Genomic DNA, 15,868 nt, shown 5'->3' with positions numbered 1-15,868 from the left:
ACAGCCAGAGAGAGCTGTCTGCTCTCTGTGTCGACTCGTTGTACGCGCTCTGTGTCTGCTCATCTTTTTAGGAGGCATCAGGAACGGAACCCAGGACCCCCCATGTGGGAGGGAGGGGCCCTATCCTTTGACCACCTCTGTTCCCTGCTTGCTGCGTTTCTCGTTGTGTTTCCCGGTTGTGTCATCTTGCTGCATCAGCTCACCACACCTGCCCATAGCACCAGCTCACTGTCCTGCTCATCTTACTCAGGAGGCACCAGGAACTGAACCTAGGACCTCCCGTGCAGGTGCCCAACTGCTTGAACCACATCCGCTTCCCCAAAACACAATTTAAATGGCTGCAGCCATCAGTACTGTTAACATTTCCCATAATTACTATTTTAATCTATGGCGCCTTAACCAGAGATCTTACAACCAGTATGTCAGTAGGAAAGAGACCGGAGGGGGACGTGAACCCACAGCCAGAAGTGAGCACTTTAGCAAGTAACCCTCATATGCCTGGGACCTGTGCTTAGTGGACACATCCTCACTTCCCACGAGGAGCCCCGGATGTCTATACTAGTGGGAAAAAACCTGTAGACGTTTTCATTGACACTGGAGCTACTTGGCTCCATTTTAAATCAGAAGCAAGGGACTCTGTCTCCAAAACCAGATGCAGTGGTTGAAATGCCTGGAGCCTCGAATAGTAAGGCTCTCTTAGAAGCACGCGAATGTCGGCTAGGAACACCCATCTGAAACAGATGCCTTCATGTGCCTGAGTGTCTTATGCCACTACTGGGACGGGATTTACTAACTAAATTGGATGTGCGAGTGGCCTTTCCAGCAGATAGATGGGACTCTGAAGTGTCCTCAACCAGGCTTGTGCCCTCCAGTCCGCTTTGCTGAACTTAGGAAAAGGAGTCCAGCTGGAAACCCCTGAAAACATCCTCTGGAAGATAAAGCCAGAGGTATGGGTGGATGGGATTCCAGGGAGACCTAGAAATGCTGAGCCAGTTCCGGTAAGAGTCAAGCCTGACGCAATAGCTCCTAATGTCAAACAAGACCCGCTGAAAAGAGAGGCCTGGGAAGGTATAAACCCACCGCCAGACTCGTTCCTTAGACAGCAGTGAATTCAACCTTGCCCATGTCCATTTCATACCCCCATCCTACCCGTCTTAAAGCCAGGTACCAAAAGGGGGGTTCGGTTCGTGCAGGGTTTGAGAGCCATCAATCAAATAGTAGAGGAGGTCCACCCAGTGGTGCCAAATCCATGCACATCGTTAACTACTCTGTCCGAAGACCATTGTTGTTGCTGTGATTGTTTAAGAATTATTTATTCCACCACCGCCCCCTTTGTTTATCTTCTCACTGTCTGCTTTCAGTGTCCATTCACTGTGTGTTCTTCTGTGTCTGCTTGTCTTCTTTAGGCAGCACCAGGAACCCATCCTGGGACCTTCTGGAGTGGGAGAGAGGTGCTCAATCTCTTGCACTACCTCAGCTCCCTGGTCTACTGCATCTCTTGTCGTCTCTCCTCTGTGTCTCTCTTTGTTGCATCATCTTGCTGGGCCAGCTCTCTGTGTGGGCCAGCACTCCACGTGGGCCAGCCCCCCTTCACCAGGAGGCCCCGGGAATCGAACCCTGGACCTCCTGTATGATAGACGGGAGCCCAATATCTGTTTTCCCCTTTGTTGTTTTAAAGTGTTAGATCAAAAAGCTGCTTTCTTTTGTGTGCTATTAAGCCTAGAATCTGAGTATTTGCCTTCAAATGGGAAGATCCTGAGAAGAAAGCAAAACAGCAATACTGTTGGACTGCTCCCTCAGGGATTAAAAAACGCACGCCTCCCTTATTTGGGGACACTTTGGCCAAGGACTTAAAAGAGTTACAGCTCCAAGACAGAGCACTTGTGCAATTTGTAGATGACACCTTGATAGCTGGTCGATCAAAGGAAGTATCAGATCAAACCACATGGGAGGTCCGCAGTTCAAACCCCGGGCCTCAGCCGTGCCGCGACGGGCGGGGGACCCGAGCCCAGCCGAGCCTAGCCAAGACCAGGCAAGCCCAGCCGAGCCGTGGAGGGCAGGGGACCGGAGCCCAGCCGAGCCCAGCCGAGCCCAGCCGAGCCTGGCGGCGGGGTTTCTGTTCTTTGTTTTTTGTGTTTTTTTTGGTTTTTTTTGTTTTTTTTTATTTTTTATTTTATTTTATTTTTGTTGTTGTTGTTGTTGTTTTTTAATCCTCTCTTTCCTGTTCCCAATATTCTTCTTATACTATTTTATCTTAACAATACAATAGGTCCTACAGGAAATACCTCACATTTGCTGGGTTTCCTCACCCTCCACTGCCTCATTTTTCTGTGAATAGATTTAGCCTATCTACACTATCCCCTTTCCCCTACAACTTGATATCCTCCACCATCTGCTATCTCTCCTATATTCCATCTCCCTTTCTTTGATCCGCAAATTATCTAACTCTTAATTTCTAATACCTTTGTTTAGTTTTCCATCTGGTATTCGTCCCTGAAACTATTACCTTTCTTTTCTCTTTCCCTCTCTCACGGAAACAATAGCCTCTTAGTACGTACCACATTCCTCCCATATTCAGTCGTCTACCTCATTATAGGTACTTTCCTACTACTATAACTCTACACAATTTACATGATCTAACCTCCATCCTCCCAGAACTCATATTGTTGCTTTGTTAACATATATCACCAATACTACTTCACACTTTTTCCTCCCTTACACAATTGCCTTTCCCCAGCACTAATACTTTCCTTTAAAGTGAGCTTAACTAGCAATAAGAAATTGGAATAAGAAGAACAAAGTGACAAAGAGAAGATATAACACTTACGCAAAAACAACAGCTAATTAATCTCCAAGACTAGACAAAGAAGCTAAGGAACTAATTAAACCCGTCAAGAAAAAATGTTGACAAGACAGCAACAAAAATCTACAAACCAAACCAGTAATCAGGAAAACATGGCTGAATCCAATCAGGAAGGGGGGCAGGACTTCACACAAGCAATGAAAGATCTCAGATCATTTATCACCGACAAATTTGATGAAGTAATGAAAGAGGTTAACAGCATGAAGACAACACTTGGAGGGGAAATTGCAGACATGCGCAAAAAAATAACAGATATGATGGAAATGAACACCACAATTCAAGAAATCAAAAATACACTTGCAGCAAATATCAGCAGACTAGAAGAGGCAGAGCAGAGAATTAGTGATGTGGAAGACAGTGCATTGGAAATCAAACAGATAGTAGAAGTGGTCAATAAAAAGGTAGAAAAAATCCAGATAGGACTTAGGGACCTGAATGATAACGTAAAACGCTCAAACATACGTATTATAGGCATTCCAGAAGGAGAAGAGAAGGGAAAGGGGTCAGAAGGACTGTTGCAGGAAATAATGAATGAAAACTTCCCAAATCTACTGAAAGAGACAGATGTACATATCCAAGAAGCACAGCGCACTCCACTGGTCATAAACCCCAACAGGCCCACCCCAAGACATATACTTGTCAAATTATCCAATGCTCAAGACAAAGAAAAAATTCTAAAAGCAGCAAGAGAAAAGAAAACCATCACATACAAGGGAAACTCCATAAGATTAAGTGCTGATTTCTCATCTGAAACGATGGAGGCAAGAAGGCAGTGGTATGAGATAGTCAAGGTACTAAAGGAAAAAAATTTCCAACCAAGAATACTCTATCCAGCTAAACTAGCATTCAAAAATGATGGAGAGTTCAAAATATTCACAGATAAACAGAAACTGAAAGAGTATATCAACAAGAAACCTCCCCTTCAAGAAATTCTTAAGGGAGTTCTGCAGGAAGAAAGGAAAAAACAGGACAGTCAGAGATGGAGGAGAGTGTAAAAGCAACAAGAAAGACAAAAATAGAAGGGGAAAATAAAATAATACAAACAAAATATAACAAACACAAATCCAACCAAAATATGGCTACCATAAATAACTCTCTAAACGTAATAACACTGAATGTCAACGGACTAAACTCACCTATTAAAAGATTCAGACTGGGACACTGGATAAGGAAATATGACCCATCTATATGCTGTCTACAAGAGACACATCTTAGACCCAGAGACTCATGGAGGTTGAAAGTGAATGGCTGGAAAACAATCATACAAGCAAACAACAACCAAAAAAAGGCAGGAGTAGCTATATTAATATCAGACAAAATAGACTTTAAATGCGAAACAATTGTGAGAGACAAAGAAGGATACTATATTTTAGTGAAAGGGACAATCTGTCAAGAAGATCGAACAATCATAAATATTTATGCTCCTAACAAGGGCGCCTCTAAATATGTGAGGCAAACGCTGGAAAAACTAAGTGAAAGAATAGATGCATCTACAATTATAGTGGGGGATTTTAATACACCACTATCAACTCTGGACAGAACATCTCAAAAGAGAATCACTAAAGAAACAAAACATTTGAACAGTATATTAGAAGAGCTGGATCTAATAGACATATATAGATCATTACACCCAAACACAGCAGGATATACATTTTTCTCAAGCGCACATGGAACATTCTCCAAGATTGACCATATGCTAGGCCACAAAGAAAGGCTTAATGAATTCAGAAAGATCGAAATCATACAAAACAATATCTCTGACCACAGTGGAGTGAAGCTGGAAATTTGCAAGGGACAGAGACCCAGACTCCACACGACAATTTGGAAATTAAACAGCACACTCTTAGAAAAACAGTGGGTCAAAGAGGAAATCTCAAAAGAAATCAATGACTACCTTGAAACAAATGATAATGATAACACAACATACCAAAATTTATGGGATGCAGCAAAAGCGGTACTGAGAGGGAAATTTATAGCCATAAATTCATATATCAAAAAAGAAGAAAGAGCAAAAATTGGAGAACTAACTGCACTTTTGACGGAATTAGAAAAACAACAACAAAGTAACCCAACAGGAAGAAGAAGGAAGGAAATAACAAAGATAAGAGCAGAACTAAATGAAATAGAAAATAAGAAAGCACTTGAAAAAATAAACAAGACCAAGAGCTGGTTTTTTGAGAAGATCAACAAAATTGACAAACCTTTAGCGAGACTAACAAAGAAAAAAAGAGAAAAGATGCAAATACACAAAATAAGAAATGAGAAAGGTGATATCACCACTGACCCCACAGAAATAAAGACTATCATAAGAGGATACTTTGAAAAACTATATTCCAACAAAAATGACAATTTAGAGGAAATGGACAAATTCCTAGAAACACATAAGCAGCCCATACTGACGAAAGAAGAAATTGATGATCTTAACAAACCAATCACAAGCAAAGAGATAGAATCAGTCATTAAAAATCTCCCAACTAAGAAGAGCCCAGGGCCAGATGGCTTCACAGGTGAATTCTACAAAACATTCCGGAAAGAACTAACACCAATCCTGTTGAAACTATTCCAAAAAATCGAAACAGAAGGAACACTGCCTAATTCCTTCAATGATGCCAACATTAACCTAGTACCAAAGCCAAACAAAGACACCACAAGAAAGGAAAATTACAGACCAATTTCTCTAATGAACCTAGACGCAAAAATACTTAACAAAATACTTGCTAATCGTATTCAACAACACATTAAACGAATTATACACCATGACCAAGTGGGATTTATTCCAGGTATGCAAGGATGGTTCAACATAAGAAAATCAATCAATGTAATACACCATATAAACAGATTGAGAGAAAAAAACCACATGATTATATCTATAGATGCAGAAAAGGCATTTGACAAAATACAGCACCCCTTCCTGATAAAAACACTCCAAAAGATCGGAATACAAGGAAACTTTTTGAACATGATAAAGAGTATATATGAAAAACCGAAAGCCAACATTGTTTATAATGGCGAAATCCTGAAATCCTTCCCTCTAAACTCAGGAACAGGACAAGGATGCCCATTGTCTCCGCTCCTATTTAACATTGTCTTGGAAGTACTTGCTCGAGCACTGAGACAAGAACCATATATAAAAGGCATTCAAATTGGAAGGGAAGAAGTCAAAATTTCATTATTTGCAGATGACATGATCCTATATATAGAAAACCCTGAGAGATCTACAACAAAGCTCCTAGAACTCATAAATGAGTTTAGTAAAGTCGCAGGTTATAAGATCAATGCGCAAAAATCAGTAGCATTTCTATACACCAATAATGAGCAAGATCAGGAGGAAATCAAGAAACAAATACCATTCACAATAGTAAATAAAAAAATCAAATACTTAGGAATAAATTTAACTAAAGAGGTAAAAAACTTATACATCGAGAACTATACAAGATTGTTCAAGGAAATCAAAGAAGACCTAAATAAATGGAAGAATATTCCCTGTTCATGGATAGGAAGACTGAATATTATTAAGATATCTATCCTACCAAAACTGATCTACACATTCAATGCAATCCCAATAAAAATCAACACAGCCTTCTTTAAGGAACTAGAAAAACTAACTATGAAATTTATTTGGAATAGAAAGAGGCCCCGAATAGCCAAAGACATATTGAAAAAGAAAAACGAAATAGGAGGAATCACACTTTCTGACTTCAAAACATACTACAGAGCTACAGTAGTGAAAACAGCATGGTACTGGCATAAGGAGAGACACACAGACCAATGGAATCGAATTGAAAGTTCAGATATAGAACCTCATGTATATAGCCATATAATATTCGATAAAGCCACCAAACCCTCTCAACTGGGAGAGAATGGCCTATTCAACAAATGGTGCCTGGAGAACTGGATAGCCATATGTAGAAGAATGAAAGAGGATTACCATCTCACACCTTATACAAAGATCAACTCAAGATGGATCAAAGACCTAAATATAAGAGCCAAGACCATAAAGACCTTAGAAAGCAGTGTAGGGAAACATCTACAGGACCTTGTAATAGGAAATGGCTTCATGAATATCACACCAAAAGCACGAGCAGCAAAAGAACAAATAGATAAATGGGACTACCTCAAAATTAAAGCCTTCTGCACCTCAAAGGAGTTTGTCAAGAAAGTAAAAAGGGAACCCACACAATGGGAGAAAATATTTGGCAACCATATATCTGATAAGAGACTTATAACTTGCATATATAAAGAACTCATATATCTTGAAAACAAAAAGATAAACAACCCATTTAAAAAATGGGAAAAAGACTTAAACAGACACTTCTCCAAAGAAGAAATACAAATGGCTAGAAAGCACATTAAAAAATGCTCCAAATCTCTAGCAATCAGGGAAATGCAAATCAAAACTACAGTGAGATACCATCTTACTCCCATAAGATTGGCAGCCATGAAAAAAACAGTAGAATACAAATGCTGGAGAGGATGTGAAGAAAGGGGAACACTCATCCATTGCTGGTGGGAATGCAGAAGGACCCAACCATTCTGGAGGACAGTTTGGCGGTTTCTCAAAAAATTATCCATAGATTTGCCATATGACCCAGCAATACCACTGCTGGGTATATACCCATCAGATCTGAAAACAAGGACACAAACCGATATATGTACACCAATGTTCATAGCAGCATTGTTCACTATCGCCAAAAGTTGGAATCAATCCAAATGTCCATCAACAGATGAGTGGATCAATAAAATGTGGTATATACACACAATGGAATACTACTCAGCTGTAAGAACCAATACACTACAATCGCACGTGATAACATGGATGAACCTTGAGAATCTTATGTTGAGTGAAGCAACTCAGGCATTGAAGGACAAATACTATATGACCTCAATGATATGAAATAAGTTAACTGCCTCAGAGAGCTAGAGTCTGGAAAAGTGGCTTACAGGAAATCGGGGGGTGGAGGAAGGATGTGAGTTAATGTCTGCAGGGGTGGAATCTGTGATGAGCTGGCGGTAAGTATGAGCACAAAGAAGGGACAAAATGGGGGCAAGGGGTTACCTTCGGGTGGGGTTTTCTGGGTTTGAGGGGGGCTGGGGATGGGAAGAGGGGTAATATTGTCCAAGAAATAGGTGGGAGGGAGGGGCAACATACGAATATGGGAGAGTGTCAGAAGTTCGTTGAGAACTAAATGTTGAGTAAAACGTATCACAGTATAAGTAGGAGGGTTACCTGGTTAGGACGCTCAGGGGGTATGGTCTGATGCGTGACGGACTCCGGAGGGAATAGCTGAAGGCTCATTTTGCCAAGGTGGGTTCTACCATTGGGTGGGGTGGACCCATATCCTGGGGAAGACTAATGCCGTTGAATAGAGAGAACTGTATCTCTCGTGAGAAAGGACGGCTCCCAGGGTATTAGATTGGCAGGCGTTGTGGGCCTAAGGGGAGGGGAAAATGGATGTGGAATGGATGGAACAAAGGTAAATAAGGGGGAAAAAGAGGAGTTATGTGAGAGTACACGAGGATGAATATAAAACAGCTAATATTACACCAAAAACATATAGGGGATGACAGACTAATAATGAAAACCATAAGACAAAACATAGGATAACTAAAAAATTTAGAAAACTGTACAGCCTAAAATATGGACCACATAGTAAGCACAAATGTCACCTTGTTTGAAAACTATAGTGTTGGAATCTGTACATCAGTTTCAGGAAATATGATATGAATAAGTTAAAAGATTATTGCTGTGCAAGGGAAAAGGTTTTATGGTGGATCTGGGGAAATACTGTATATTGTATATATGAATTTCGGTGATCTAAGACTCTTCTGAAGCTGACATTATGTTGAGATTCACTTTACGGGAAGTTTTGGATCACAGAGTGGTTCAACAATGGCAGCGGAGGAATACTGATATGGGATGTTATTGACAGGATATATATGGTTGACAGGGAGTTATACAGGGCATATGCCCAGGGTATATGGTAATGTCTATATATACTCATAGTGGAAACAAAAACAACAGCTGGGGGGGTACTGGGCTCCTGGCCGGGGGGTCACTGTTGTGGGCCCTGGGAGAGCAGCGGCAATCCTCCAGGTGCAACGGCAAGAACCAGGAAGGAAGGAGGGCCCAACAGTGGGCTCGTGATACTAATGGTTACACTTTTGAGCCTATACACCTGCAATAAGAACAAGGCCTAGAGTAGCATTGTGCCTGGGGGTTTCCTCCTGACAGCCTGCATGTTACTCAAATGTGGCCACTCTCACAGCCAAACTCAGCGTGTAGATGCGATGCATTCCCCCCAGCGTGGGACATGACACCCGGGGATGAGCCTCCCTGGCACCGAGGGATCACTACCACATACCAGCTGAAGAAGCAACTAGAAAATGACCTTGAATTAAAGATTCAATGCGGAACAGCAGAATATACCTGTCTACATATAATAACATGACTTCGGGAAGCTGTTTGACCTAATGTAAAGGGGAAATGGAAAGGAGAAATGAGATTATAAGGCTGTGAGTCTCTAAAAAAGAGTCTGGAGGTTGTCAGAAGGAATACCCCTATGTACAACTGAACAGAGTCTAAGAGACAGATAAGGTAGATACAACCCCAGGTATTGGTTCTTTTGAGGGATAAAGAGACCCACGGGTTCTATGGTCATGGCAGAAGGGATTCACTGCCATGACAGATAGCCCTTCTTTGGAGCTGGTGTTTCTGCGTGATGGAATTGGACTCAGAGGGGATCTCTTTTCACAAGACTTGCATGCTACTTTATTGGAATTGTAGTCGGTGCTGGGTTTAAGATATATGTAGGGGATTTGAATCTCTGGACTGATAATATGACACCCAGGCCCAGAGCCTCAACAGACTTCAGCTCCTACACTTTGATTTATTGGACTTACTCCACTCAGCTAACATGGAGTTGAAGAAGGTCAACCACCACAACATGGAGCCTAGAGTGTCTACAACTGGAAGCGGGAGGAGTGCATCCAGTACCCATATGGAATCTAAGCCCTCACTTGACATAGATGTGCAATGGACACAACCAATCCAATGTCCACAGAGAAAATGTGGAATGGGTGTGGGAACGGTAGCCATGGTGGCTGCTGGGTGTGGGGAACAGGAGGAAGAGATGAGATGTGGAGGCGTTTTTGGGACGTGGAGTTGTCCTGGATAGTGCTTCACGGACAATTACGGGACATTATAGATCCCCCCAGGGCCCACTGGATGGAACGTGAGAGAGTCTGGGCTATGATGTGGACCATTGACTATGGGGTGCAGTGATGCTCAGAGATGAACTTACCAGGTGCAATGGATGTGTCATGATGATGGGAGAGAGTGTTGCTGTGGGGGGAGTGGGGGGCGGGGGCGGTGGGGTTGAATGGGACCTCATATTTTTCATAATGTAATTAAAATAAATAAATAAATAATTAAAAAAAAAAAAAAAAACAACCCAGGCCTCCTTGACCTGTGTGGAGCTGGCCCATGCGCAGTGCTGATGCGCGCAAGGAGTGCCCTGCCACGCAGGGGTGTCCCCCGCATAGGGGAGCCCCACGCGCAAGGAGTGCGCCCCATAAGGAGAGCCACCCAGCACGAAAGAAAGTGCAGCCTGCCCAGGAGTGGTGCCGCACACACAGAGAGCTGACGCAGCAAGATGGCGCAACAAAAAGAAACACAGATTCCCGTGCCGCTGACAACAACAGAAGCGGACAAAGAAGAACACGCAGCAAATAGACACAGAGAACAGACAACTGGGGCAGGAGGAAGGGGGGAAGGGGAGAGAAATAAATAAAAATAAATCTTTTTTAAAAAAAATACCATTCTAATGTTAAATTTCCTAGCAGACCAGCAATATAAAATTTCATAACCTACTGTGAAGCTATTTGGGGTTTAAATTGTCAAAAAAGCAGAGAAACTTATTATTGCCAGACAGAAGGAAGCCTTAGCCAGAGTGGCTGAGCCAACCACCTGGAGACAACTGCGCGGGTTCCTAGGAATGGCAGGATTCTGCTGTGTTTGGATACCTGGTTTTGGATACCAGGTTTTAGCTGAACCCTTGTATGCAGCTTTAAACGGCGGACACCAAGAACTGCTGAAGTACACACCTGAATGCAAACAAGCATTCTATAAATTAAAGGAGAAACTACTTACTGCCACGTCCTAGATCTCTGTGACGGATTAAGCTAATGTGTCAACTCAACCAGGTAATGGTCCCCAGTTGGCAAGCACTGGGTGACTGCAATACAAGGAAGCTGATTACTTAAATGGCTGGTTACGTCTCCGGCTGACTGTAAGACAAGGACATTTCATGGACTTTAATCATTAGTAAATTGGTTACATAAAAGGCTGGTTACAGCTACAATCAGCTGAGGAGATTGCCATCGGCAATGAGTGACGTTTCGTCCAAAGAGTTGAAGGCCTTCCAAGGAGACACTGTTTCGGCATTCAGGGAGAGAATTCCCATCTCGACTTCAGATAGCAGCATCTCCTGCGGAACTCAGCAAGGACCGGCGCTGGCTTGCGTTCCGCCCTACAGAACTTGGAGTTGTGCGTCCCCACGGTCACGTGAGATAATCTTCTAAAATCTCAAACTAATTACAGATCTCTCCCGTCTCTTCTGTTTCCCTAGAGAAGCCTGACAAATATCCTCTCCCAGGCATAAAAAATAAATTACTTAAAAGTCTTCTGGACAAGAATACCAGTGGATACAGAAGAACACACAGGGAATGGACACAGAGAGCAGACAGCTGCGGGGAGAGGGGGAGGCGGGGAAGGGGAGAGAAATAAATTGAAAAAAAAATAAGTCTTCTGACTTGTTTCTTCATGGCAAGGAGTCAGGGGGGGCTATTAACCCAGAGCCTTGGTCGCACCCGGAAGCCTATTTCTTGAAACAACTTGATGCAGGAGCATGGGGTTGGCTGTGCTGCTTCTGAGCAGAGGCAGCTACTTGTGATTTGCTGCCAGAAGCAGAGAAATTTATCTTAGGACAACCCCACACTGTGTGTTGCCCCTCCGTGAGCACAAAGGAGTGTGCTGGCTCACACCTGGGAGGTTAGGCAGATGCCTAACCCCATGTGGGGTTAAAAGCAGTCTCCTCTTTAACCCTGGTGACATGACTTCCCAACCACCAAGCAGGCCTGGAGCATGGCTATATACAGTTAATTGAGGAAGTGGATTCTAGTCACCCTGATTATACAGATCAACCCCTAGAGATCCCAGACTTGGAGATGCTCACCAATGGAAGCAGCTTCCCGGGCCAGGGACACAGAACAGCTGGGTAGGTGATAGTGACCTTGCGAGAGTTGCTGAACACCGAGGTCCCCCCTCCAGGTACGTCTGCTCAAAGAGGAAAATTCATAGCCCTCACCAGGGCCCTACACTTGGGGAAAGAAAGAAAAGTACTCTAGGTAAGCATCATCAGGTTGGCCATTTGGAAGGAAAGAATTCTGTTAACCTCGGGGAAAAGGAGATAAAACATGCTCTCATAATTCTGGCCATTAGATGCTATAAGGCAGCCTCAAGAAGGAGCAGTCAGTATTTACACATGCCAGGGCCTCAGCCCCATGAGGCCACCTCTGCTGTGTGGCGCACCCTGTGCCCTGAGCTCTGCCATCACCAGCCTCCCCGCCACCGCGCCCTCCCTGCCACTCTGGCAGCTGCTGCAGCAGGTGCCCCAGGGGTGTGCATGGCCATCAGGGCTGCTCAGCGAGAGTGCTTGGTGGCGTCAGCGACCCGGCCTCTTGCGGCCCCGCAGCCCTGCGCCTGTGCCTGCAGTTGTGGTGTGCTGCACTCTGAAGAGGACAAAGCTTTTGCTGAATTCCTGAGTGACGAGATTAAGGAGGAGAAGAAAATCCAGACATGAAGTCTCTCCCCAAGATGTCCGGAGGTTGGAGCTGGAAGTGAATGGGAAGAAGCTGAATTAGTGCTGAAGGTTGCCAGGGAAAAGGTCACTGTCATGTTCAACGTTCACAACAGCGTCCCTTCTGCCACGCGATGGGGATTGGAGCCCTCACAAGGGCAGAAGACTGAAGAGCAGGAGCCTGAGTGGATCCACCTCCCAGTTTTGGGGCTGAAGTTATAGAGGGATGGCAAGAGGGGCTTCGTGCTGGACTGTCACTATCCAGAGGAGGAAGCCGGAAAAGAAGAGGAGGACGAGAGGGACCTTTTCAGTCCACCAGCAGGCCTGCCTGGAAAGACACCAGCTACACACCACAGACGCTCTGGCCTGGGCCTTGTAGGACAATCTAACGGGTCTCCTGGTGGACGAGCAAGGCAGGTGAGCTGGTAGAGCTCAGCGCTGCCCTGCAGCACAGGATTGCCTTACCTTTCTAGAAGACCTCAGAAGTTTTGTCCAGAGCCAGCAGAGCAAAGGCGTTGAAAACCTTCATTTTAGGGGCAGGCTTTGGCCAGTGAATAAAAACCTACTCCGAAGGCCAGACATTATATGTGCTTTGAAATGGTTATCATCCTAATAGCATGGGAAAATTTTTTCAAATTTAAATTCTCTTCCACCCTTGTTTACTATTCATTTGTTCCTTCTCTACAAAACTTTTATTTCTGGATTTTTATATAACTTGATGGAAAATAAAATTGGTTTCTTTTCTCAAAATAAAAAGAAAAAAAGTCATCCATTTCCCTGGACATCAAAGGAATAATAGCAACAGGAAACAATCTATTATTAGCAGATCATGTAGCAAAAGAGGTGGCAAAGTTTCAGGCACCTAGAGTAATTATTGTAGCTCTTATTCCAAGTATTGATTTGACACACCATTTACACCCCAATATTCCTCAAATGATCTGTCAAGAGCCAAGGAATGGGAAGCAGATGTGGCTCAAATGATAAGGCCTCTGCCTACCATATGGGAGGACCCAGCTTCGATCCCTGGGACCTCCTGGTGAAAAAGAAGAAGAGAGGGAAGTAGACTTGGCCCAATGGATAGGGTGTCCTCCTACCACATGGGAGGTCCATGATTCAAACCCCGGGCCTCCTTGACCCATGTAGAGCTGGCCCATGTGCAGTGCTGATGCGCGCAAGGAGTGCCCTGCCACACAGGGGTGTCCCCCACGTAGGGGAGCCCCACGTGCAAGGAGTGCACCCCATAAGGAGAGCCGCCCAGCGCGAAAGAAAGTGCAGCCTGCCCAAGAATGGCACTGCACACACAGAGAGCTGATGCAACAACAAGATGACACAACAGAAAGAAACACAGATTCCTGGTGCCGCTCATAAGGATAGAAGCGGTCACAGAAGAACACACAGTGAATGGACACAGAGAGCAGACAAATGGGGAAGGAGGGGAGAGAAAATAAATAAAAAATAAATCTTTAAAAAGAAGAAGAAGAAGAAGAGAAAGCATGCCTGCGCAGTGAGCCAGTGCCTGCGCGGCAAGTCAAGTGCCTACATGGTGAGCCAATTGCCTGCACAGTGAGCCAATGCCCGCGTGGTGAGTCAGTGCCTGCACAAGTGAGTCAGCCAGCAAGATGATGACCCAACAAAAAGAGACGAAGGGGAGAGTCACAGCGAAGCACACCAGAGACCAGGAACTGAGGTGGTGCAATTGATGGGGAACCTCTCTCCACATCAGAGGTCCCCAGGATCAAATCCCAGTGAATCCTAGAGGAGAAAGACTAGAAGAGAAGACAAAATAGATACAGAAGATCACACCGCGAATGGACATAGACAGCAAAACACAGCAGGGCAGGGGCAGGGAAGGGGGAGAGGAAAAAAATAATTAATAAATCTTTTTTTAAAAAGCCAAGGAATGGGGTTTTCCTTCCAAAGCTGTACATCCACAGTGTAATCCAGAGGCATCAGAGGAGCCCGTGCAGATCACTCCAGAGGGCTGGATTCATAGGGAAGGAGTAGCCCTGATTCCAGAAAACTTAGTGAAAAGAGTTATCACCTATTTACACCAGCGCACTCACTGTGGGAGGGACCCTGTACCTGCGGCTACATTGTGGTAGTCCTGGCATGAGAAAGACTACGCAAAGAGTGACTCAAGAGGGTCTTGTCTGTGCCAGAATCAATCCCAAGACAGGCCCTCCCCTGATTAAAAGAGGGGTTCCAGGGGAGCGGATGTGGCTCAGTGGTTGAGCACCTGCTGCACACATACAAGGTCCTGGGTTCATCCCCGGTACCTCCTAGAACTGGGGAGCGGAGCTCAAGCACAAGGAACAGGATTAGGGCAAGGCTGGCAAATAGACGTCACTGTTATGCCAAAGGCCCAAGGAAACTACCAGTACCCGCACGCCTCTGTGGACCCCTCAGGTGGGGTAAGGCTTTCCCTTGCCAAACAGAAAGAGGGTCTGAAGTAACTTGCAGGGGGGATTCTTGCAGGGTCTTTCCCACTTTTTCCAATTGCTTGGCTTTTTCTATGCCAAATCCCAATTTTGGTCATTATCAGACCTTTCAATGGTATAATAGGTATAATCCCTTCCTTCTACATTTATAGTTTCTCTCATTAGGTCCCAACGAATTGCCGCCTCCTTAGGGGCCCCACTCACTGCATCATCACAGGTTGTTTGATTACGGTTGTCTGCAAGACCCGGGATGTATCAGCTCCGTGCTCACAAATAACACGAGGCAGCTGGGGGCGCTGAGGAGCAGGGCTCCAAACCTTCCGCCTCACCCCGGGGAGCAGGTATGAGAGGAAGCAGGACTGGAGCAAGGGCAAGGGACCGACGACCCTTCCGAGGACTCACTCTGGGACTTGAGGAACCCTGGGACTGGTATGTGAGGTAGGAAGAGGATTCTGCAGAAGGATTTGGGTGACACAGCCAACAATCCCTCAGTTGCCCTCTCCAGGCCAGGGCTTGGAAAGTTTGAACAGTGAAATGTTCCTTCCACTTTTCCATGTGACAAGGGAGGTTACAAGCAGACGAGGTTATAAGGATGAAAACAATACCAATCATTTTTATCATCTAATCTAAAGGGTTTAACTAGTGGTTACAACCTGATACTTAGTCTACGGTACTGAGGAATCCAGATGATTCGTTACACAGAAGAATGA

At 44.5% G+C, this 15,868-nt stretch overlaps 1 long non-coding RNA gene and 1 pseudogene across 4 annotated transcripts in view; one reads left to right on the top strand and one right to left on the bottom strand.

Moving 5' to 3' along the window:
• The window catches only part of LOC139437404 (uncharacterized), a 45,452-nt gene that overhangs the window by 19,802 nt on the left and 9,782 nt on the right, over positions 1–15,868 (bottom strand). The gene's annotated exons all lie outside the window — the stretch shown is intronic.
• Positions 12,425–13,333, top strand: LOC101433199 (complement component 1 Q subcomponent-binding protein, mitochondrial pseudogene; annotated as a pseudogene).

Source organism: Dasypus novemcinctus, chromosome 23, assembly GCF_030445035.2.
Source record: "Dasypus novemcinctus isolate mDasNov1 chromosome 23, mDasNov1.1.hap2, whole genome shotgun sequence".
NCBI lineage: Eukaryota > Metazoa > Chordata > Mammalia > Cingulata > Dasypodidae > Dasypus > Dasypus novemcinctus.
This window is presented reverse-complemented; position numbering and strand designations above follow the sequence as displayed.